The sequence below is a fragment of the Arachis stenosperma genome, chromosome 5 (genome assembly GCF_014773155.1).
Source record: "Arachis stenosperma cultivar V10309 chromosome 5, arast.V10309.gnm1.PFL2, whole genome shotgun sequence".
NCBI classification, from domain to species: domain Eukaryota; kingdom Viridiplantae; phylum Streptophyta; class Magnoliopsida; order Fabales; family Fabaceae; genus Arachis; species Arachis stenosperma.
Window position 1 is genome coordinate 1,768,674 of NC_080381.1, and position 24,665 is coordinate 1,793,338.

The following is a 24,665-nucleotide window of genomic DNA, read 5'->3' on the forward strand; positions in this document are numbered from 1 at the left end:
TGATATCGTTTCTTGGAACAGCCCCACCAACAATAGCTTCGTTGTTTGGAATCCACCAGAGTTCCTACGCATTCTTGTACCTACTTATTTTAAGAAGAAAGAGAAGAAAGAGGAAGGAGAAACGTGACACTGTTAAAGTGAGGCAGAGATGGAGGTTAGTCAATGGAAGAAGGAGGAAGAAGGTAGAGATGGAGGCAAATGAAAATGAGGAGGAGCTTATCGGGGAAGAAGAAGGAAACATTGGTGGATGATGATGAGAAAAAGGTAGAGACAAGAGTTTCAGATAAAAAAGGAGATTAGGGTTTTTAGAAAATTAAAATTGAGATGTTTTTAAAATTATAAAAATTAAAGGGTAAAGTATACTTTTTGTCCCTGAAGTTTACTAAAAGTTTCAAAATTACCCCTAAGTTTCAATTTGTTTCAATTTTATCCCATAAATTTTCAATTTGCATCAATTCTACCCTTTAAGTTAATGTCATTCAAATCAGTAACAGTTGTTAGTGACGTCACAAAATGGAGTGTCTAATGTGGCAAGGAAAGTGAAATTCCCAAAATATCCTTGTGTGAGTAACCCAAGTGTCTTCCCTTTTTCAAATGTCTTCCCATTTGTTTCCTTTTGCCACAAAGAAACAAAGCCAGAGAAACAATCACACGAACAAGAACCGACTTGGAGGGTGGTCACATGTCACGCCATTCTCTTCAGCCCGCTGCGGCGACGTGCAGAACGACACAAGTGGCGACGTCGTCGATGCCGAGCAAGGATTCTGGGATAGGATTCAGTCATCGACGAGGGAGTAAATGTGACACCGTGCATTCTTCGATGATTGCGAGGAACAAAATGCCGGCGAGGAGCAGGCAACGAGGAAGAGGGAGCAGAACACCGATTGTAAGAGGAGGGAGACACCTACGCAGCCACTGATCGACGATCGTCGACGAGGCAGCCATTGGGAGAGGTTGAGGTAGCGCCGTTCTAATCAAGGTTTCTGACGAGGTAGACCACCATTTAATTTTGAGACAGCATTGTTTGAATGGTTAGGGTTTAGGCTTTTTTTTATCACTCTTGATTGTTGTAGGGTTATATTGGAGTGAGGGATTTAGGGGGTTTCTGTTCTGATTTCGTGAAAAATATCATGTTTACATGCTCTATATTTTTGAATGATTAGTTACTCTATTTTTTGTTTTGGAAATTATTTTATAATGGCATGATGGATGATTTCAGTGTTAGGGTTCATCACAGGGGTAGGTTTGTAGTAATAAGGGTAAAATTGAGTATATTGATGGTGAGGTGACAATAGTTGATTGGTGTGACAGAGATAGATGGAGTGTTATGGAGGCTTATGATATGGTAGAAAAACTTGGGTACATTCCTGAGAACATTGGGATACTATGGTATAAAGATGCTGAGTTAGGATTAAAAGGGTTTATGTTGTTGAGGGGTGATAAAGAAGCAATCGAAATGGCAAATATAGGAGTTGAAAAAAGGTGGTTGACTTGTATGTAGTGCATAAGACTTCAGTCCCTGATGATTTCTGTTATGACATTGGTTATTTAGATGTTGGGGGTAGGAGCAAGGTTGTTGATAAAGAGTGCATGGATGCTGATAGTGGGCTAAGTAACATTAGAGAGGCCCAAAATATTAAAATGGAAGCCCAAGGTGGGCAGGTGGATGTGGAGGCCCAAAATTAGGGAATAGTGGATGTCCATTTAAATGTTGAAAAAGTGGTTCAGAATGTTGTTGATGGGAAGAATAGTGAAGAAGAGGATGACACTGATGACCCAAATTATGAGGCTGATTTTGATATTCATTTTAGTGACAGTGAAGATGATTATTGTGAAAATGATGGGCTATTTGATGTTGATATAACTCTTGGAGAGATGCAACAAGACATAAGAAAGTCTAAGAAAAGTAAGACTGCTGTCGAGAAATTAAAGAAAACTCAAAAGGTGGTTGTTGGAAAGAGAATGAGCTCTTGTTTAAGCGATGATGAAGGATTGAACAGGGATGAGTTAGAGGAGATATCAAGTGAGGATGATGAAGGCAATAAGAAGAAATTTCCCGTTCACAAGGAGTTGAAAGATATGAGCAATTATAAGTGGGAGGCTGGAACTCTCTATGCAACAAGAGAGGAGTTCAAGGAAGCTATGACATCATATGTTGTTCACACGGGGAGAAACATAAAATTTCCAGTGGTGGACAATGTCCGGGTGAGGGCTAAGTGTAGATATGGGTGTGAATGGTTTGCATATACGATGAAGATGGCCAATGAAGATAGTTGGCAGCTAAGAACTGTTAATGATAATTATTCTTGTAACACTGTATTTGACATAAAAATGATGAAGTCGAAGTGGTTGGCGAAGGTTTTCAGGAGAAAGGTGGAAGAGAATCCGAAATTGAAGCTGAGCACTATACAAAGTAGGACTCTTAGTAAGTGGAATGTGCATATTTCAAGAGCAAAGGCATTTCGGGCCAAGCAGATTGCACTGGTTGACATTAATGGAACTTTCAGAGAGTAGTATAGAAAACTTTATGACTATTGCCATGAGTTTCTGCAGACCAATCCTGGTTCATCTGTGAAACTGCAAGTCCAATTACCTCTAGCAGCCCAAATTGAGCACCATGATACATCAATGGACTTAAGTCCACGATTTCATAGGATTTACATTTGTTTAAAGGCTTGCAAGAAAAGTTTCATGAAGTGTAGTTCCATGATAGGGCTTGATAGCTGTTTTTTGAAGACACCATATGGAGTATGGTTATTGGTTGCCATGGGGTGGGATCCAAATGACCAGATGCTACCGATCGCATATGCAGTCGTGGAGGCTGAGACAAAAGATTCACGGAAGTGGTTCCTCTCAAACTTAATTAATGACATAGGAGAGGATAAATTATTACGAAGCACGTTCATGTCTAGCCAACAAAAGGTAATCTAATAACTTGTATTTTAGTGCATTTAAAATTTCTGCACTATATATTGCTGTGAATTTAAATTTCTTGACGTGTAGTTAAATTCTGCACCTTGTATTGCTGTGAATTTAAATTTATGTACTATATATTGATGTGTAGTTAAAATTCTGCACCTTGTATTGCTGTGAATTTAAATTTTTGCACTATATATTGATGTGTAGTTAATTTCTGCACCTTGTATTGCTATGAATTGAAAATTCAGCACTATATATTAATGTGTAGTTAAAATTTTGTACCTTATATATGCTGTGAATTTAAATTTCTGTACTATATATTGATGTGTAGTTAATTTTCTGCACCTTGTATTGCTGTGAATTAAAAATTCTGCACTATATATTAATGTGTAGTTAAAATTCTGCACCTTGTATATGCAGGGCTTGGTGCCAATTTTGATGAATTACTTCTAGGTGTTGATCACAGATTCTGTGTGAGACACTTTTATGCTAACTTCAAAAAGAAAATTTCAGGGCTGAACCTTAAGAAAAGGATGTGGAGAGATGCAAAATTTACATATCTACTAGCATGGGAGAAAGAGTTAATGGATAGCCGAGCCATTAATAAGGGTGCCTATCGACACTTGATTGGAATTCAGCCAAAGTGTGACACTCTTGTCAATAATATGTGTGCAAGTTTTAACTCAGCAATTATTGAATCAAGGAAAAAATTAATATTGACAATGGTAAAAGATATTAGAATTTATTTGTTGAAGAGATAGGCTGAAAATAGGACATTAATTGAGAAGTATAAGGATGATATTCTTCCTAGGATTAAACTTAAGTTACAAAAGGAAATAGATGCTTCTAGGTGGTGATTTCCGGTAGCTACCGGAATTTCAAGGTTTGAAGTCACAAAATGCAGGGACAAATTTGTAGTAGTCCTTCTGAAGAAAGAATGTACTTGTAGAAAGTTTTAGATGATTGGTTTACCTTGTTCACATGCAATGAGTGCAATTAATTGTGCTAAAGAGGATATTCGAAAATATGTTGCAAGCTATTATACTAAAGTTGCTTATGTGGCTTGTTATACTTCCATTCATGATTAACCCTTGTAATGGACACACTATGTAGAAGAGAATTCCTTATCCAGATGTGATGCCTTCACCTCACAGAGTGCCAATTGGGAGGCCCAAGAAGAAAAGAGCAAGAGGTGAGGGTGGAGAACCATAGTACCCAAGCACATCTAGGCTCAGGTTACAACAAAAATGTTCTCGTTGTCTAAAATTGGGCCACAACAAGCGAGACTGTCCTCTTAGAAGGCCAAGTGTGAGTACTTATCCATTAAGTATAGTTCTAAATTTAGCACTGTTTCGTGTGTTGTTTACCTCATATTAATTATAACTGTGGATGTTTTTTTATTAATGTCCATGATAGGAAACAACTGTTGCCACATCCTCAGTATCGCCATCCCAAAACAACAATGCTAGAACTGCTACAACATCCTCAGCATCGCCAACCCAGCACAACAATACTGAAACTTTTGCAACCGTTACAACATTGCCAGCCCAGAATAACACTGCTGGTAATTTTGGATCTGCTTGGTCAGTGCCTAAGAGGACCATGTTGGTCAATGTTGCAGCAAGGCCTAACATCCAACCAAAAGAACACAAAAAATCCAGCCACCAAGGCCAACTAGAATGCTTAGGAGCAACTCAACTTCAAGTGCACAAGGACAACCCTCATCACAAGGGAGTCAGACTCAAAGTGCTCTCACTGGATCTTAGTTTTGTCACCTATTGTATTTGGTGATTCTTTTGAAAGAATGAAAAATGTTGGCATTTTGTATTAAATTATGTGGGACCAACTCTTCCTTTGTTACTGAATTATTTTGTTTATGACTTATGTTATTTAGTTCTCACTTTAGTTATGACTTATGTTAATTAGAGATTATTTTGATTAATACTTATGTTATTTTGATAATGGCTAATGTGATGGATATTTTTATGCAATATTTTATTAGTGCACTACTAAAATTGTCTCTCATTACTTGAGTTTGTCTGTATTAGGTAAGATAATTTGTGACAACAAGGTCTTAATGCCAATTTTAAATCCAAACTATTTTAATTCTTTCAGGGGTATTTTTGAAACATAAATTAAACTTCAGGGACAACTACATTAACAAGTTTTTGAGTTGAGTACACTTTTGAAACTAATTACAAATGGCCACCCTACTCTTACTTCTACTAATTTCAGCAGTCCTAGGCGCATCAATATTCTAATCTCAAATGGGTTCTATTCTTCACCCACGAATAAAACATTAAAATCACCATAAACCAACCCGCAACACCAAAGATAACAACCACCAACAGTTTGCATTTAGCATAAGCTAATTTAGCCTTCAAGGTGAAAATCCTCATCTTCAATCTTGCAACCTCAACCTCTTGTGTTTCTACAACTCCATCTGTTCAGGCAAAGAAAGTGCTCTCCTTTCCAATCTACAACATAAAAAAAACTTGAAAAAACCCATAAAGACATCAAAACAAATTAAAAGCACGGAAACTTACATCAAAATATACACAGTCCCAAAATTTTTTGCCAGAATTTTCTGATGTCTTCAACTATCTCAGTACAGAAAATTCACCACAATTTCATATAAGCGTTCGTACTGCCTACTGCTTTTTTGTGATGAGGTAGAACCTTGGAAAGCTATTAGTTAGGGTTTCTTCCTTATTTTTACAGAGAGTGAAGAAAATGAAGATAAAGATGAAGAAGTAAATTTTAGGGTTTAGGTTAAAATTTTTATCCATTTAAATTTTTGTAATATAAATTTTTAAACAAAAAATTAAAAAATATTTAAAAAATGTTTTAAATATGACTCAATATTAGGTGCCACATTAGAACTCCTTTTTTGCCATGTCACTATCGTTGTTAGTGATTTGAACGTTGTTAACGCTTAGGGGTAGAATTGATGCAAATCGAAAATTTTTGAGACAAAATCGAAGTTTAGGGGTAATTTCAAAACTTTAAGTAAATTTTAGAGACAAAAAGTATATTTTACTCAAAATTAAAAGTATGAATAATTTTTTAATTTTGATCATTGTTAAATGACACGTCAGTATTTAACCTTAATTTTAGGTAATTCTATTAAAGATTGGTCATTTTTGTCAAAATTAATTTCTTTTTTAAGGATTTTTTGTTGATAATATCTTTTAAGTACTATTTTATAAGCGTCTGAATCTTTTGAATATCGAATTGGTATTTATCTCTCAGAGTCAGAGATATGATAAGATAAACGAAAATAAGTTGCAATCTAAATCAGTGGTATACAATGTAGAAGATCCAAGAGCATTAACTTGAGTTGATGAGTCTACACATAAGAGGCGTCAGATAAGTGGGTGGAACTACCAAATGAAAATAAACAAGAGGTGTCAGGTAAGTGGGTGGGAACTACCAAATGAAAATAAACACATTGGTGTCCCTGAGTTTCTGCAAGTTACTACATCATTTCATGAAAGAGGAACCATATGGAAAGGACAGTCATAAATTTGGCAGAATTCTTCATCATCAAGTACTACAATGCTCACTGCTCAGTAGAAATTTGAGGTTACAACTTACAATCCGTGTTTTTTGGTACTAGGGATTTTAAATAATAATAATGAAAGAAGTCCTAGGGATATTTCAGGCATGGGCAAAGCTGAAATAGTATTCTCGTAATATAGATTTATTTTTAGAAAGCAAATACTAGGTTTTTTTATTATTTAAGTTAACACTAAGCTAACTAATTTTTTATATATTTTTTTATTAAAAATATTGACCCCTAATTCTTCCTTGTCACTATAGTATTTGTCTAATCTGGTGTGAGGAAGTAGAAATCGCGACTATTTTCATTTATAAAACTTGAACATTGAAAAATGGATAAATTAACTTATCTCTTGACCATTCCGATGACACAACATATTGTTCCCATAAAATAAAAAACGTTTATAAATTTATGAACTCTTTCATTATGGTGACTTATTTTCGTTGTCCTTTTTCCCTTCTTTTGTGAGGCTCTTAGTTGTTTACTGGATATGTAAAAGAGTTATTCACTTATTTGCATAAAGTTGTTCTTTTGCGTTTACCACTTTAGAAAAATAAATGATATTCAGACACAGCTAGATAATAATGTTCTTGTTTCTTACAGGCTGTAGAGAACTAGAGATATCTAGTAATGAATACGAACCTGCCGAAAGAGACATACTCTACACAGAAGGGGTCACTCAAGGAAATGGAGTAACAATGACTTTTTCTCTTCTCTCTTTCTCTCTCTCTTTTCATTTTTGCTGGCAGTATTTTAAAAAAATATGAAAAAAAAATATTTCATTTTCACTAGCTGCAATAGCAAAAATATAAAAAAAAAAGAGAAATTATAGTGTACAAAGCTTATTTCGTACAGAAATAAAGAGATTCTCGTTTTTTTAATGGATAAATGACACATGGCACTATTTTCCTTGTGAGGGAGCAACTGAGCCGAGGCTGTTTTAGGGGTGAAGGGTGGCTTATAATGTGATGGAACTGCAACTGTACAAAGGATTAGGTGAGGTTTAATGGGCTTGATAAAGGGCTATTTGATATAAACAAAATATAAACAATATTTTCATTAATATTAAAGAATACGGCGTTAAAACTAATTGGAAGAAAATGTGAAAAATAAGTAACAACCAAACCAAGTAGAAAACAAAATAAACAATGGAAATGCACGAGCATATTTGAAAGGAATACATAGATTTGGTGAACAATAATCAATATCACTATTAATAACAAGGGATAAGTATTGTTTTAGTCCCTCACGTTGAGGGTCGGAATCGAACCCATCCCCGATCTAATTTTCGATTTAGAATCGTCCTTAACGTTTTTTTTTTCGTATTAAAATCGTCCTTTTTAATTTTTATTCCTAAACTACCCTTCCCCTTCCCCACCCTCCGGTCTCCCCCTCCCCCACCCCTCCGGTCTCCCCTTCCCCCCACCATCCACCCCCACCCCACCCCCACCTCACCCCCGGTCTCCCCTTTCCCCCTCCCCAACCTTCGGTCTCCCCTTCCCCCCTCCGGACTCCCCTTCTCGCCACCCCCACCCCCGGTCTCTCCTTCCCCCCTCCCCCACCCCTCCGGACTCCCCTTCCCACCACCCCCACCCCACCCCACCCCCGGTCTCTCCCTCCCTGTCTCCCCTTCCCGCCACCCCACCCCACCCCACCCCACCCCCGGTCTTCCCCTCCTTGTCTCCCCTTCCCGCCACCCCCACCCCCACCCCCACCCCCACTCCCGGTCTCCCCCTCCCTGTCTCCCCTTCCCGCCTCCCCTTCCCCTCCCCCACCCCAACCGTGTTTTTTTTTATTTTTTAATTTTATTAAAAAGGAAGAGTAGTTTAGGAATAAAAATTAAAAAGGACGATTTTAATATGAAAAAAAAATGTTAAGGACGATTCTAAATCGAAAATTAGATCGAGGACGGATTCGATTCCGACCCTCAACGTGAGGGACCAAAACAATACTTATCCCTAATAACAACAACAAATTACATCTTAAAATGATCTTTAAAATTTATAAGAGTATATACCCATTTTGGTCCTCAAAGAATTTTAGACTGGACATTTTAGTCTCCAACTAAAATTAATTACTCGATTGGTCTCTAACAATTAACTCCGTCAGTCACTTAGGTTCTTTATTCCGTTAATTCTAACGGAGGACAAAATAGCCCCTGACAACTCTAACAGGGGACAAAATGGTCCCTGATCTTCTTTGTTTGGAAACGACACTGTTCTCTCCCAATTTCCATCATATCTCGCATAACACTAACAGTCTAGCACTGTAACTTCAAACTACACAATGTACACTCTATAAATTTAATGTTCACAAGAAAAAAATTCTCCACAGATTGAGTTGCTGATGTGGTTTGTAATTTTAGAAAGATTGAATACTAGAGATAGATTATGTAAGTTTAAGATTGTACCAGAAGCGGAATCCTTTTGTATCTTATGTAAGGATAGATTAGAGACAGTACATCACTTGTTTTTTTTATGTGATCGTATATAGAAGTTGTGGGGATCAATCTTGGTGGATTGGAGTGTGATTTGGTTTTGGCCACGAACCACCAAAGAATGCTTTGAGGTGTGGATGGATAGAAAGATAAGGAAAGATATGAAGGAAGTGTGGATGGTATTATTTTTTTCTGTAATATGGTGCACATAGAAATGTAGAAATAACATTGTCTTTAATAATGAAGTGTTGGTATTAGAGAAGTTAAAGGAGGAAGTTGTAGAATGCACAATCAAGATCAACAATATAGGAGTAATTAATGTACTTATGAGTGCAAATATCAAGTCTAAGGTGAATAAGAAGACATATGAAGTTGATCTTTGATGCATGATTTACTGATTTATGAAAAAGGCCAATAATTCTGCAGAGTAAAAGTTGGAAGGAGAATGATCATGATTTGATGTTGTATAACTGATCGGGTTCATCTTGAAGTGTCTTTGGAGGAGCTAAAATCATTATATTCTTTTGCTCCCTGTTTGCTGTTCTATGCTAGTTTTTATGTTTTCTTTATAGTTATTACTCTGTTTTTGTTATTGTTTTTTGGAACTACGCCCACTTTGTTTGGAATTGAGTGGAGATGTAATTATCTAAGAAAAAGAAAAAAAATCCTTAACTTGTTCTCAACCAATTCATACTCAAGAAACTAATGCCTATGTCTCTCAACTAGTTGTCGTCTTCGATGGATCCCATGAATTTAGATAGCAAGTCATTTGTTAAGACTCCGGAAAAGAAAGAATGAAGCTAAAGATTTAGAAAGTGTGTGGTCCATGACATGTTGAGGTTGGTGCGACACGTGTGACAATTACACCATGGCTTAATCTTGGAGCAAAAGAGGAGGAAGGAAAGGATGGAAAAGAAGACTGTGAAGGTGAAGAAAGAGAGTATGAATGTTAAGGTTATGCGAGATATCATAAAAATTGGGGAAGAATAGTGTCGTTTCGAATAAAGGGGTCAGGGATCATTTTTTCCCTTGTTAGAGTTGTCAGGGATCATTTTGTCCCATGTTAGAATTTTCAGGGATCATTTTGTCTTCCGTTAGAGTTGACGGAGCCAAGGATCTAAGTGACTGACGAAATTAATTGTTAGAGACCAATCGAGTAATTAATTTTAGTTGAAGACTAAAATGTCTGATTTGAAATTCTTTAAGGACCAAAATGGGTATATACTCAATTTATAAATTGTACTGATTTAATTCTCGATTTACAAAAATTGTATTATTTATATCTTCGACATTATAAAGAATTAGAATAAGATCTGTACATTATGTAAACTCAAATAAATGATAGTAACAATTAATAAATATTTTAAAATAATTTTAAATACATAATTATGAATACAAGTAAAAAATATTTTATGAAATAATAAAAATTTAATCACATAAAAATATACATTATAAATTTATAAAAATTTTAAGGCTCATAGTTATTTATATAATATCAAGATTATCTTTACTAAAAATATTATAGGGCAATTTATTGAATTAAATAAACTGACCCGCAAAATTACCAAAATACACATTTTGAAAAGTGGATAATGAAATGCATTTTTTTCATAAATTATGTAAATCGTGATAGGATATCGCGGTTTATAAATGAACGTAATCCGCCACAGGGGTGTCGCGGATTACGTTAGAGGAAAATCATCACATAAATCACAGTAGGAGTGTCGCGACAACGTGCATGAACCGCGACCCTTTTCACTTCTGTATCTCCATTTTCTTGCTTTGCATCACCATGTATCACTATTCTCCTACATTAGTTTCACTGCATTGCTTGATTCTCCCATCATGCTCCCCAATTCTCAGGTTATTCCACTTTCTTTTATATATATATGTTCATACCCTGGCCCAATACAAAGGCCCAGGTCCAACTAAAAGGCCTAATCTAAAGGATAAAAGCCTAGCTAAGTACCGACCTTCACATAAGAAGTCGGTATCAACCACGACTTGGTCAGAAGAGGTCGGATGCGAGATTAGCTGGCAGATAAACACTCATTCAAATGAGTAACCGCCCCGAAAATCTCTCTAACCGCCTCATAAAGCCATATCTTAACCTCCCCAAGATAATAGGGACGGTTACCACCCTAAAGATACGGCACTACACCAACGGTGGTTATTGGCTCATCACTATAAATACACTGACATCCCTCAGGTATCTCTAAGTCCAATACTCTTTAGACCTGCTCACACTCTTGCTAACTTAGGCATCGGAGTGTCTTTGCAGGTACCACCCCCCATTCACACGCGAGCACAAGTCGGACGGAGCCTCCCGAGTTGCGGACCTACCTGGAGTCCTCCTCTATTATACACTTGGGCCGCCGAACGCCATCCATTGGATTAATCTCCGGTTACCTACCGTAACATTGGCGCCGTTGCCGGGGACCCGAGAGATCATTCAACGATGGCGGATAGATCCCACGAAGAAGGCCATGTGGAAACAGATTCTGAACAAGAGAATCTGGACATGGGTAATGATAACGAAGACATGGCCCAACAACAAGATAACGACCAACACAGAGAGGGTACCTCCGGAATGAAGAATCCGAAGGTAAACTCCTCAGATGGACGTGAATCGGAAAAGGGCGGACCATCCCACGTAACCGAATTGATGGGACTAGTCCATAGCCGCCTGGAGCAATTGGAACAAGAGCGGGAGAGGCAAAAGGAAACCGAAAGGTACCTTAAAGAGGAGATGGAACGGCGAAAAGAGTTAGAAAGAAAACTCTTGCAGCTAGAATCCTCCCTCAAAAACTCCCGCGACGAAGGAGAAGATCAACTCCCGAGCGGAGAAGATCCTTTCAGCGAGGACATAATGAGGGCAAAAGTTCCAAGGAACTTCAAAAGCCCTGATATGGACCTCTATGACGGAACTACGGATCCAAAGCATCATCTTAGCAACTTCAAAAGTCGGATGTATCTAGCTGATGCCTCCGACGCCACGAGATGCAAGGCTTTCCCGACTACTTTATCGAAAGCAGCGATGAAGTGGTTCGATAGCCTCCCCCCAAGATCCATCACTAGTTTTGAAGACCTCTCAAGGAAATTCTTGATGAGGTTCTCAATCCAAAAAGATAAAGTAAAACATGCACCGAGCCTCCTGGGAGTAAAACAGGAGGTCGGAGAGTCTTTACGAGCCTATATGGAAAGGTTCAATAAGGCATGTTTAGAGATCCAAGACCTGCCCACGGAGGCAGTAATAATGGGGTTAGTCAATGGACTTAGAGAAGGTCCCTTCTCACAGTCCATATCTAAAAAACACCCCGTTTCTCTAAGTGATGTACAAGAAAGGGCCGAAAAGTACATCAACATGGAAGAGAATGCCAAATTAAGAGACCTGAGTTCACGACCTGGACCTACTTCCTCCTCTAGGGAGAGGGAAAGGGAAGTCAGGAAGAAGGAAGAACCCGGCCTCGAAAGGCCCAGAAAGTATCACTCTTATACTCCTCTAAAGACTTCTATAGTGGATGTATACAGAGAGATCTGCAACACTGAAAGGCTGCCACCCCCAAGACCTATTAAAAACAAAAAAGGGGGAAGTCGCAGCGAGTATTGCGAGTACCATAAAATATATGGTCACTCCACCAACGACTGTTACGACCTCAAAAATGTGATAGAAAAGCTGGCTAGAGAAGGTAGGCTTGACAGATATCTCATGGAGAGGTCGGACACCCATGGAAAGAGAAAGCGAGACGATATGGACAGGAGAGATCCTCCACCACAGACCCCTGAGAGACACATCCACATGATCTCAGGAGGATTTGCGGGAGGAGGAATCACCAAATCTTCTCGCAAAAGACATCTCAAAAGAGTCTATCAGGTCGGGGATGAGACACCCGACCTCCCCACTATATCATTCACAAAGGAGGATGGGCAAGGGATAATCCCCGGGCATGACGACCCCGTGGTGATAACTATGATCCTAGCCAACGCCTATCTCCACAGAACCCTAGTGGACCAAGGAAGTTCGGCGGACATCCTTTTCAAGCCCGCCTTCGACAAGCTAGGGTTAGATGAAAAAGAGTTGAGAGCTTACCCCGACACCCTATATGGGTTAGGGGATACACCAATAAAGCCGCTGGGATTTTTGCCCCTCTACACCACCTTTGGAAAAGGGGAAAAATCAAGGACTCTGAGCATAGACTTTATAGTCATCGATGAAGGGTCAGCCTACAATGCCTTAATCGGCAGAACTACCCTTAATCGCCTTGGAGCAGTGGTATCAACTCCTCACCTCTGCATGAAATTCCCAACTCCAGGAGGAATAGCAACGGTGAGGGGAGATCAAAAATTGGCAAGGAAGTGCTATAACGAAAGCCTAAATCTGAGAGGAAAGGGCAAAGAAGTCCACACCATAGAACTGGGCGGCACAAGGACCAGAGAAGAGCTACGACCTCAGCCGGGAGGAAAAACCGAGGAGATACAAGTCGGTGAGGAGGAAGGAAAAAACACTTACATAGGAGCCAACCTAGGGGAAACCCTGAAACAAAGGTTGGGTGAACTCCTAAGAGCTAATTCCGACCTCTTCGCCTGGAAGGCTTCCGACATGCCCGGGATTGATCCCGAACTCATGTCTCACAGGCTCTCGGTTTACCCAGGGTCCCGACCTGTACAGCAAAGAAGACGCAAGCTCGGCCCAGAGAGGGCCTCCATAGTAGAAGAGCAAGTACAGGCGCTCCTGGAAGCCGGCTTTATTAGAGAGGTCAAATACCCAATGTGGCTAGCCAACGTAGTGCTAGTCAAAAAACAAAATGGTAAATGGAGAATGTGCGTCGACTATACCGACTTGAATAAGACATGTCCTAAGGACCCTTATCCCCTACCGAGTATTGATGCCCTGGTGGACTCCAGCTCAGGGTACCAATACCTATCATTCATGGACGCCTACTCGGGATATAACCAAATCCCGATGCATGAACCCGACCAGGAGAAAACCTCGTTCATCACACCAAAAGCCAACTATTGCTACGTGGTCATGCCATTCGGACTGAAGAATGCAGGAGCCACGTACCAAAGGCTGATGAACAAAGTGTTTTCCCCCCATTTAGGGAGCTTAATGGAGGTATACGTCGACGACATGTTAGTAAAAACCAAGCAAGAAGTCGACCTCTTAACCGACCTCTCACAAGTCTTCAACACTATAAGGTTGCATGGGATGAGACTAAATCCCGCAAAATGCGCCTTCGCAGTAGAAGCAGGGAAATTTCTAGGCTTCATGCTAACACAAAGAGGGATTGAGGCCAATCCCGACAAATGCAGAGCCATCCTAGAAATGAAGAGCCCGACTTGTTTAAGAGAGGTTCAACAGCTCAATGGCCGACTTGCAGCCCTCTCCAGATTTTTGGCAGGATCAGCACTAAAATCCCTTCCATTATTTTCCTTATTAAGGAAGGGATGCCAGTTTGAATGGACTCCGGAATGTGAGGAGGCGTTCCAAGAGTTCAAAAAATTCTTAAGCCAACCTCCTATCTTAACCCGACCAGTACCGGGAGAAGACCTTGTCCTATACCTATCCGTGGCAAACAGGGCTGTCTCATCAGCCCTGATCAGAGAAGACGAGGTCGGTCAACACCCGGTCTACTTTACCAGTAGGGTTCTACAAGGCCCTGAGCTAAGATACCACAAACTGGAGAAGTTTGCCTACTCCTTAGTGATAGCCTCACGAAGGCTACGACCCTACTTTCAGGCTCATACAATAAGAGTCCGTACAAACCAACCCATGAAGCAAATCCTCCAAAAGACGGATGTTGCAGGGAGAATGGTTCAATGGGCGATAGAGCTCTCCGAGTTCGATTTAAGATATGAAACTCGGACAGCAATCAAAGCCCAATGCCTCGCCGACTTCATCGCAGAATATGCAGGAGAACAAGAGGAAAAACCGACTACATGGGAACTCTATGTAGACGGATCCTCCAACAAAACAGGGAGCGGCGCAGGCATAATATTGGTAGATAGAAAAGGAACCCAGATAGAGGTCTCCTTAAAATTTGAATTTCCGGCTTCAAACAATCAGGCAGAATATGAAGCCTTGATTGCCGGATTAAAGTTAGCAGAAGAAGTTGGCGCTACAAACGTGATAATCTACAGCGACTCACAAGTGGTGACGTCCCAAATAAGTGGAGAATATCAGGCAAAGGACCCCAATATGAAGAAATACTTGGAAAAAACCTTGGAACACCTCGGGCGCTTTGCAGAAACCGAGGTTAAGCACATAACTCGGGATCTAAATAGCAGAGCTGACGCCCTATCCAAGTTAGCAAGTACCAAACCCGGAGGGAACAATAGAAGCCTGATCCAAGAAACCCTCCAAGAGCCCTCGGTGTCAAAAATAGAGGATCAACAAGAGGTACTTGAGGTGGTCGGCCTGAACCTCGGATGGATGAATCCCTTAGTCGAATACCTGAAATTCGACATCCTCCCCAAAGAGGAGAAAGAGGCTAAAAAGATCCGAAGGGAAGCACAACATTATGCATTGGTGAGAAATGTCCTTTACAGAAGAGGGATATCAACACTATTGCTGAAGTGTGTACCGACCTCAAGAACCACCGAGGTGTTGGAGGAAGTACATAGTGGAATCTGCGGAAACCACCTCGGAGCAAGGTCGTTGGCCAGGAAAGTAATCCGAGCAGGATTCTATTGGCCGACCTTGCAGAAAGATGCCACAGACTTTGTGAAAAAATGCCAGCCATGCCAGATGCATGCAAATTTCCACGTGGCTCCACCAGAAGAGCTCATTAGTATAACTTCCCCCTGGCCTTTCGCAAAATGGGGAATGGATTTGTTAGGTCCTTTTCCCCAAGCACCAGGGCAAGTCAAATACTTAATCGTGGGAATAGACTACTTCACGAAGTGGATAAAAGCAGAACCATTAGCCACTATCACCGCTCAAAGAAGTCGCAGGTTCCTCTACAAAAATATCATCACAAGGTATGGAATACCTTATTCCATCACCACGGATAATGGAACCCAATTTACTGACGCCACCTTCAGAAGTCTGGTAGCCAGTATGAAAATCAAACATCAATTCACCTCGATAGAACACCCACAAGCAAATGGGCAAGCCGAGGCAGCTAACAAGGTCATACTGGCAGGTTTGAAGAAGAGATTACAGGAAGCAAAGGGAGCTTGGGCGGAAGAGCTCCCCCAAGTATTATGGGCTTATAGGACAACTCCCCAATCCGCCACAGGAGAAACGCCCTTCAGATTAGTCTATGGCGTAGAAGCCATGATTCCAATAGAAATCAGTGAGCAAAGCCCAAGGGTAACTCTCCACGATGAGGTCGGAAATATACAGGGGCACAAAGAGGAGCTCGACTTGCTCCCCGAAGTCCGAGAGGGGGCCCAGATAAGAGAAGCTGCACTAAAGCAAAGAATGACTGCGAGGTACAACAAAAAAGTCATTCGAAGAACATTTGCTACAGATGACTTGGTCCTAATCAGAAATGACATCGGAATCAACAAATCGGGAGAGGGAAAACTCGCCGCGAATTGAAAGGGACCGTACAAAGTCAAAGAAGTCTTAGGAAAAGGTTATTATAAAGTAACCGACCTAAATGACAATGAGCTACCGAGGTCGTGGCATGCTTGTAATATAAAAAGGTACTACAGTTAGAAGCGAACTCTACTCCCTGATGTACTCTTTTCCCAACTTCACGATTTTTTCCCAAAGAAAAGGGTTTTTTCTGGAGAAGGGTTTTTAACGAGGCATCATAGTAGAGGCTAAGGGAAAATAAGCTATCAAGACCCTTAGTAGCAAAAAGGTACCTTCCCATTTAATAAAGATCTTTGTCGTTTATTATATCTCTCTTAAATATCCTTCTTTATTTTTATAAGTCTTTCTACGAAACGCGCCGACTTAAGCTCGACAAAACGTGAAAATCCCATGAACCGACCTAACATGGTCGTCAGGATGAAACGACGAGGTACAAGTCGGTGTAAAGAGGTTATATGAGTTGATCGTACCAAACTCGAGAACAGTCCGACTCATAAGTCAAAGACAAGAACCCGAGTAGAAAAACTCGGATATATTCCGAGTTAATGAAAAACACATCGCAAAAATAACCTAAGTTATAAAAACTCACTAAAGCAAAAGTTGAGTATAAAGGATAACAAAAGGGATATCAAAACCTGGAAAAAGTTCAAAGGTTGCATACAAACCTTCGAACGAAAAGGGCTTGAGAAAACAATACAAGCTAACAAAAGGGTTTTTTCAGAAAAGATCAAATATATCCAAAACAAAAAAGCATGTGCATGCACAAGGTAACTTAAACCCTTATCCAAAAAAGGGCATTTATTTTTAAAACCCTTATCCAAAAAAGGGTACGGACTGGAATATTTTGTTTACGGCCTTAAAAGGCTAGAAAGAGAAATTGTTCACAAGCCCCAACAGATAAATAAAGTTTAAAAAAGGGGGGACCCACAGGCCGGGCCCCCATATAGCCATAAAAATAAAGAAGTCATTTTTTGATCGGGGTAGAGGAATCACCACCAGGACCGGGAGGAGGAGCCAAAGAGGAAGTCGGAGTAAGGATTGAAGAACTCGGAGCATCTTGGGGACGAGGAGGAGACTCCATAATCCTCTGTCCCCGAGTCTTTAGGTCTGACTCGGAAACGACCTCGGGAACAGGAGGATCAACAATGGCGCCATCAATAACCACTTTGTCAGGATGTAGTGGAGAAAGGTCCAAGTCGGGAGCGATAACTCTGATTTGTTCCAAGAAAATTCTCCAAGACTCCTCGGCACCATCGGCGATAGAGTCCTCCAACTCGGCGTATGCGTTTCGAGAGTTCAGCAAGTCCTTCCTCACGGCCACAATATCTTGAAATATGCTGTGGTAGCTGTCTTGCGCCGTCTTCCTCAGATTAGCCTCCAAAGTACATTGGGCCCGCAGCTTGCCCTCCTCCTCCTTCAGGTGATCCCTCTCCTTCCTCAACTTATCTCTCTCCTCCTTCAGCTCCTTCTCGTGTTTTTCAAAAATACGAAGTCTCCCTTCCAACTCCTCAACCCTCGAGGTTGCACCCAAGGAGCTGAGGGGAGCCTTCTCAAAAATGTCCAAAAGTTTGCCGCAAACACCTGCCGCCCTAAAACTCTCTTCAGCCATGGTAGTGAGGTGGTTTCGAACAGAAACATCATCCATACTGATAAAAGGATAGATGTTCTTTCGGACGAATGCCATAGCATCCACCTTAACCCCACCATCAAAAGAAGAAGAGCCAGACTCCAAAGTCTTGCGCTTCTTCTTCTCAGGCTCAGAGAGAATTTGGGCAGAAGGAGGTGGTCGGGGCAAACTTGAGGAAGAAATGACAATAGGTTGAGAAGGAGTGCCAGTACTCTTAGGAGGAGGAGGGGGAGGAGGAGGAGAGGTGACCGCCCCGGACCTAGCCCGGGACTTTGCCTTGGCCTCCCGAACCCTTTGGTAGGCCTCCTGAGCATTCTTTTTTGCCATATCTACAAAACAAACCACCAAGTTACAAGTCGGTAAAATGAAAGTCGGCGGAAACAACTCGGAAATAAAGAATGCATGCACTACCTATTTGAGATTGAACGAAAGTCGGTGTTCCCTGAAGAATTTTTCTGGTATCCAAATATGGGGACCTCCCCCACGCTTCTCGGAAAAACCCTACAATGGCCGCCTCCACCTCATCCAGGTCGTCGGGACCATATTTTTCACAAGAGGAAGGCGGCGACCAATAAAGGGGGAAGCGGGGGGAGGAATGTTCATCCAGGAAAAAGGGATGGTGACCCTCTACGGCTTGAACTTTGAAAAAGAAGTTTTTAAAGTCGTGGAAGGATTCGTCAAAAAGGGTGAAAACCCTCCGACCTTGAATGGCTCGGAAGGATACCCATTGCTGTTTATTGTTGAGCCCACTAAAAGGCTTGGTCATATGGAAGAGAAAGAAGAAAATCTTCAGAGAGGTCGAAAAGTCCAGAGCGTGGCTTATAAACTGATAAATCTTCAAAAAACCCCAAGAATTGGGGTGAAGTTGAGTAGGGGCAACATTACAATGATGCAAAACAGATGTCTCAAAATCTGAGAAAGGAAGAAAAACACCCAAACGGGTGATCATGCACTCATACATAAAGAAAAAATGAGGGGCCTCCTCATTCTCTCTCCCAAAACAGACCCAGTCTTCAGGACCCGGGATTATTAGTTCATATTTGGGCTCGTCCTCCTCTGAAGTACAGAACCTGTGATGAGTACGAAGATGAGTGATGAACTCAGCGTCGACCAACGGTTCCTCCCCAAGGACCGTAACATCTACCCATTGAGAAAGAACGTCTACGGAAGCCATTTTTTATATAAAGAAAAGTGGCAGAAACCTACAAAAGGGAAAAAGGGAAAAATCAAAAAAGATGGCCCCTAAAAGAGAGAGGATACGAAGCTAGAGTCTATAGGTCAACCTATCTACTTGCAAAACAAAACATGCAAACATAAAGCATGACACGGAAAAAGCAAAACTAACCTTTATCCGAAAATGGAGGTTGGAGAAGAACAGAAGTCTTCGAACGCAAGGATGCAGTACGAACAAGATAAGGAGAAAGTTTGAAAGATTGCAGAAACGGAAAATGGAAAGAGAGGGAAAGTATTTATAAAAAAGGCTAAGGGGCATAATGGTAAAAAGCGAGGCAGTCATTATGAGACTGCACCGTTACCAAAGCCCTCAATCCCTAAACGATCCCTCAACGGACACGACGCTTGAATTGACGTAACTGTCAGAAACCAAAGGTCGCGAAAATCACGTCGGTTTCCAAGATCCGTGTTCTCTCAAACAAGTCGACTACGAACCCGAGTTGAATACTTGAACCCAAACTTTAAAGAAAATTTGGGCTCAAGTAGGGGCATTGTTCATACCCTGGCCCAATACAAAGGCCCAGGTCCAACTAAAAGGCCTAATCTAAAGGATAAAAGCCTAGCTAAGTACCGACCTTCACATAAGAAGTCGGTATCAACCACGACTTGGTCAGAAGAGGTCGGATGCGAGATTAGCTGGCAGATAAACACTCATTCAAATGAGTAACCGCCCCGAAAATCTCTCTAACCGCCTCATAAAGCCATATCTTAACCTCCCCAAGATAATAGGGACGGTTACCACCCTAAAGATACGGCACTACACCAACGGTGGTTATTGGCTCATCACTATAAATACACTGACATCCCTCAGGTATCTCTAAGTCCAATACTCTTTAGACCTGCTCACACTCTTGCTAACTTAGGCATCGGAGTGTCTTTGCAGGTACCACCCCCCATTCACACGCGAGCACAAGTCGGACGGAGCCTCCCGAGTTGCGGACCTACCTGGAGTCCTCCTCTATTATACACTTGGGCCGTCGAACGCCATCCATTGGATTAATCTCCGGTTACCTACCGTAACAATATATATATATAGTTAATTTTTTCAGCGATCTTTTTGATTATTTTGTTTCAATTTTATCAGAAGATCAATTTTTTTTAGCATGTGATATTGTGTTTATTTATTTAGTTTTATTTTTTTTAGGCTATGCTTTCTCTAACTATTGGCTTATTTTATTGGCTAAGTTCTCTGTCTAACAATTTATTTTTATATAATATCAAATATGAAATAAATTACAATCTTAAAATAATTAATTGTATTTATATAGATCAACTATTAAAAAATAAGACTAGTAAGTTAATCTATTTTTCACCGTAACTCTTTTAATTCAGGTAGTACGTACTCAGTACTAAATAAAAAATTTAACAAATATATTTGTTCAATCCTAAATTTTAGAACTAAATTGACTATAAATTCAACAAATATATTTCATGTTTGATATTATATAAAAATAAATAGTTAATTTAATAAAAAATTAATTAACTAAAAACGTACCTTTAATAAAAATATAATTTTATATTTTAAAATATTAAAAAATACATTTTAAAAATAGACCAGCTAAACATATTTTTGTTATTTTCAACATTTAAAAATAAGGTATAAAAATTTTAAATGTAAAAAATTGAAAATAAAAATTATCTATAAAAAATAAAAATAAAAAACAAAATTTAAACCTATTCTTAACAATTCCCTTCTCCTTTTGTAAAACATCCAAACTTATTATTGTTTAAATAGAAAAATTCAATATGATCATTCCTTATCCATCCTAATATTCTAATGGAAGTCATTTCACCTGCGAACATTAGAAAAATGGCCACGACTCTATTTTGTAGGCGTCCCATTTCGTAGGTATATAAAAAGATGATTTCAATCTCTAATTCGCAGGCACCATGACTGAAATGATGTGCAATTCCATTTCACTGATGAGATGTCAGACATGAGTGATGCATTGAAGCTGGTGCAAACTATGCTAAAGTTAAAGGTTCAGGTTGAAAAATATTCAATTGGGAGAAAAAACACATATACACAGAAACCGCTAAACTCCTGCCACAGTTTTTAGCCATTTTGCATATCAACATAAACCGCTACATCCCTACAGCGGTTTATGCACATTTTCAAGTCACATACAAACAGTGACATCCTACCGCGGATTATGTGCAGTTTGGCTTCGAACGTAATCCGCGACACTCTTGTAGCGGATTACGTGTATTTTGTAAACCGCAATACCCCTGTCGCAGTTTACATAGTTTATGGAAAAAATGCATTTTGGTATCAACTTTGAAAAATGTGTATTCTGGTAATATTGATGGCCAGTTTATTTATAACACTAAATTTCCTAATATTATATATACATTAAAAAAATAGTCATTATATATTTATGTGAATACTTGTGCTGTTTCATTTTTAATATGTATTTTATAGGGATAAATACTGTTTTGGTTCCTAAGGTTATGGGTCAAAATTAAATTCGTCTCCAACGTTGTTTTGGATATAAAATCGTCCCTAACGTTATTTTTTATATTAAAATCATTCTTTTGACTTTTTATAAACAAAAATAACCTCCACCACCACCACCTTTTTACCACCACCACCATTTTCCTTACTCCCACTAAATACTAATAATCAGATTCAAGAACACAATATTCAACACCAATAATAACACATTATTCAAATTCAAAAACAACAACATCAAATTCAAAAATAAAATCAACATACAATAAAAAGAAAATCAGAAAAATAATAGAAGCAGAAATAGAAGCAGAAGGCAAAGCCGAAACAGAAGCAGAAGCCGAATCGAAAGCAGAAGTAGAAGCAGAAGCAGAATTGGCGAGGCACAACGGCGAGGACATGAAGTGGCGGCGAGGTCAGTAGCAGCAACACCACCACCACCACCATCACCTCCCCGATGATGACGAGGAACACGAGGAGGGCGAGGGTCAGGAGCGTTGCTGTGAGAGGGAGTCACGGTGATGGCGAGGGAGAGTCACAGCGCTACAAGGGCGAGGTGAATCGCAGCGCTGCAAGGGCGACGGTGAATCACAGTGCTGCAAGGGCAACAATGAGTCGCGATCGCGACGGCCAGGCACGGCGAGGCTTCCTTCTCTTTAAGTCTCTGCTTCTCTTGCTCTCTCTTCTGAAAATGTCAATGAGAAAAAAGGGGTTGTGATGAACTCCCCTCATCTTCCCTTCCCCTCCCCTCTTCCTCCCTCGGTGTTCTTTTCTTTTTTTAATTTATATTTTTTATTAGGAGTAATTTAATAATAAAATTAAAAATTTTATTAAAATTGACGATTTTAATACCAAAAATAATATTGAGGATGATTTTAAATCCAAAATAATATTGGGGACGAATTTGATTTTGACCCTAAACCTTAGAGACCAAAACAATACTTATTCCTATTTTATACTTTAATATATTTTATGCAAGTAACTCGTTTTTATATGTGCACATAGCATCGTTGTATTTTTATTAATTTTTATTTTAAAAATTTAAACTTTATATATCTATATTATCAACTACTAGTATTTTTTTAAATGTGAATTAATTTTTAAGTATTTTTACTAGTAATTTTGTATAAAAAAAATTTCATACTCTTATTTTAAGTTTAACATGGAAATAAGTACTGTTTTAGTCCCTAAAGTTTAGTGTTAAAATCAAAATTGTCTTTAATCTTATTTTTTATTTAAAATCGTCCCTAACGTTTTATTTGGTATTAAAATCGTCATTTGGACAATGAGAGAGAGAGAGAGAGAGAGAGGCCTCGCCCTTGCCGAGTCTCGCACTCGCCCTTGCTGCGCCTTGCACTCACACCTCGCCCTCACCCTCACAACGTCGCAACTCGCTCTCGCCCTCGCAGTGAAATGCGTGTTACTTTCTTTAATTATTCTTTAAGATGCTTGATTTGTGTGGCTACTGATGACAACAATGTTATCGACTCAAACTTGAAGTCGTGCACAAAATTGCTTTGTCAGGTTATGCCATTACCCACATTTGTGCAACGGTATTATTCAATCCCATTGGTATGGAGGACAAGTTTCCATAGTGGCGATGGATGCTTTATTCCTTGCAGAGACTTTATTTTGGAGACTCTTAACAAACAAAAGCTTAAAATCGGAAAGAAATATGAATCCATTATTTTACCCATTGAAGGTGTAGCTCTCTTTGTGTCAATAAAGTTAGGAACGATTTTGATTTTGATCCTAAACTTTAAGAACTAAAACAATCAAAATAAAATTGATTTTGATCTTGAGTTATGAGTAGCTAATTTTCTCTTAACTTATTTTAATTGTGTTTAATTGATACACAATTACGTTAATCAATTCTTGTACTTTACTATTGTCTTTATTTTCTTTAATTCTTGTCATTTACATTCCAGTAATTTATATTCTTATCACTTTAATTCTTGTCATTTACATTCTAGTTATTTATATTTGTGCAATTTAAATTCGAATTATTTACATTTTTATCATTTACATTCAAGTCATTTATTGTTTTTATTTACTTATTTTTTAAGTCATTTAAATTTCAACTTATATTCCAATTGTTCATCATCCAAACTTAAATCGTCTAACTAGAATAATCAATTGATCATTACTTACTTAATCTATTAATCCTTGTGAGAACGATGTAGTATTATTTGATGCGATTCAATACACTTACCGATGAGTTAATCATTAAAATCTAGTTTCGTGCTATTAGAGTGCCTTGTCATTGCCGGCTGTAAGATTAAATAGCCGAAAATAGAGTAAGGGTACATTTTTTACAACATCAATAATAATAATAATAATAATAATAATAATAATAATAATAATAATAATATTTTTTATCATAAAAATATTTATGGATATACATTAATTATCTAATCGAAGAAAACTTCCACCCATACGATTTTATAAAAGAAATCTTATTATAACTAAGAATTAAATTTTGGTGAAATTATTATCAATAATAATAATAATAATAATAATAATAATAATAATAATAATTTTCATCGGATAAATCTATCTTTTATACACATTGTTTATTTTTTTTCTCAGTAAAAAAATTTTCTATTACTAAAACCCTAATTTGTATAATAAAAATAAAAAATTATAAATATTAAATTTTATCCTAAACTTATAAATTATAAACTTAAAAACATAAATCCCTAAATAGTTTAATATACAAATTTTTTGAACTATAAAACAAATTACTTTTGTTAAAGATAAATAGAATTGGATTTATTGAAGAGCATCACGCTGTATATAGAAGCCAATTTAACCCTAAAAGAATAAATAATTTTTTCTTTTAACTGTTATCTATGCTTGCTTTTGGCATTCCGGAAAAACAAATCTTGATCG

At 38.8% G+C, this 24,665-nt stretch overlaps 1 long non-coding RNA gene across 1 annotated transcript; it reads left to right on the forward strand.

The window, feature by feature from the left end:
• The first annotated feature begins 6,272 nt into the window (after positions 1 to 6,272).
• LOC130983272 (uncharacterized) lies at positions 6,273 to 21,622 on the forward strand. Its single transcript, XR_009087295.1, has 3 exons — positions 6,273 to 6,504; positions 7,085 to 7,477; positions 21,210 to 21,622. It is a non-coding gene; the product is annotated as an uncharacterized LOC130983272 (long non-coding RNA).
• The last annotated feature ends 3,043 nt before the right edge of the window (positions 21,623 to 24,665 follow it).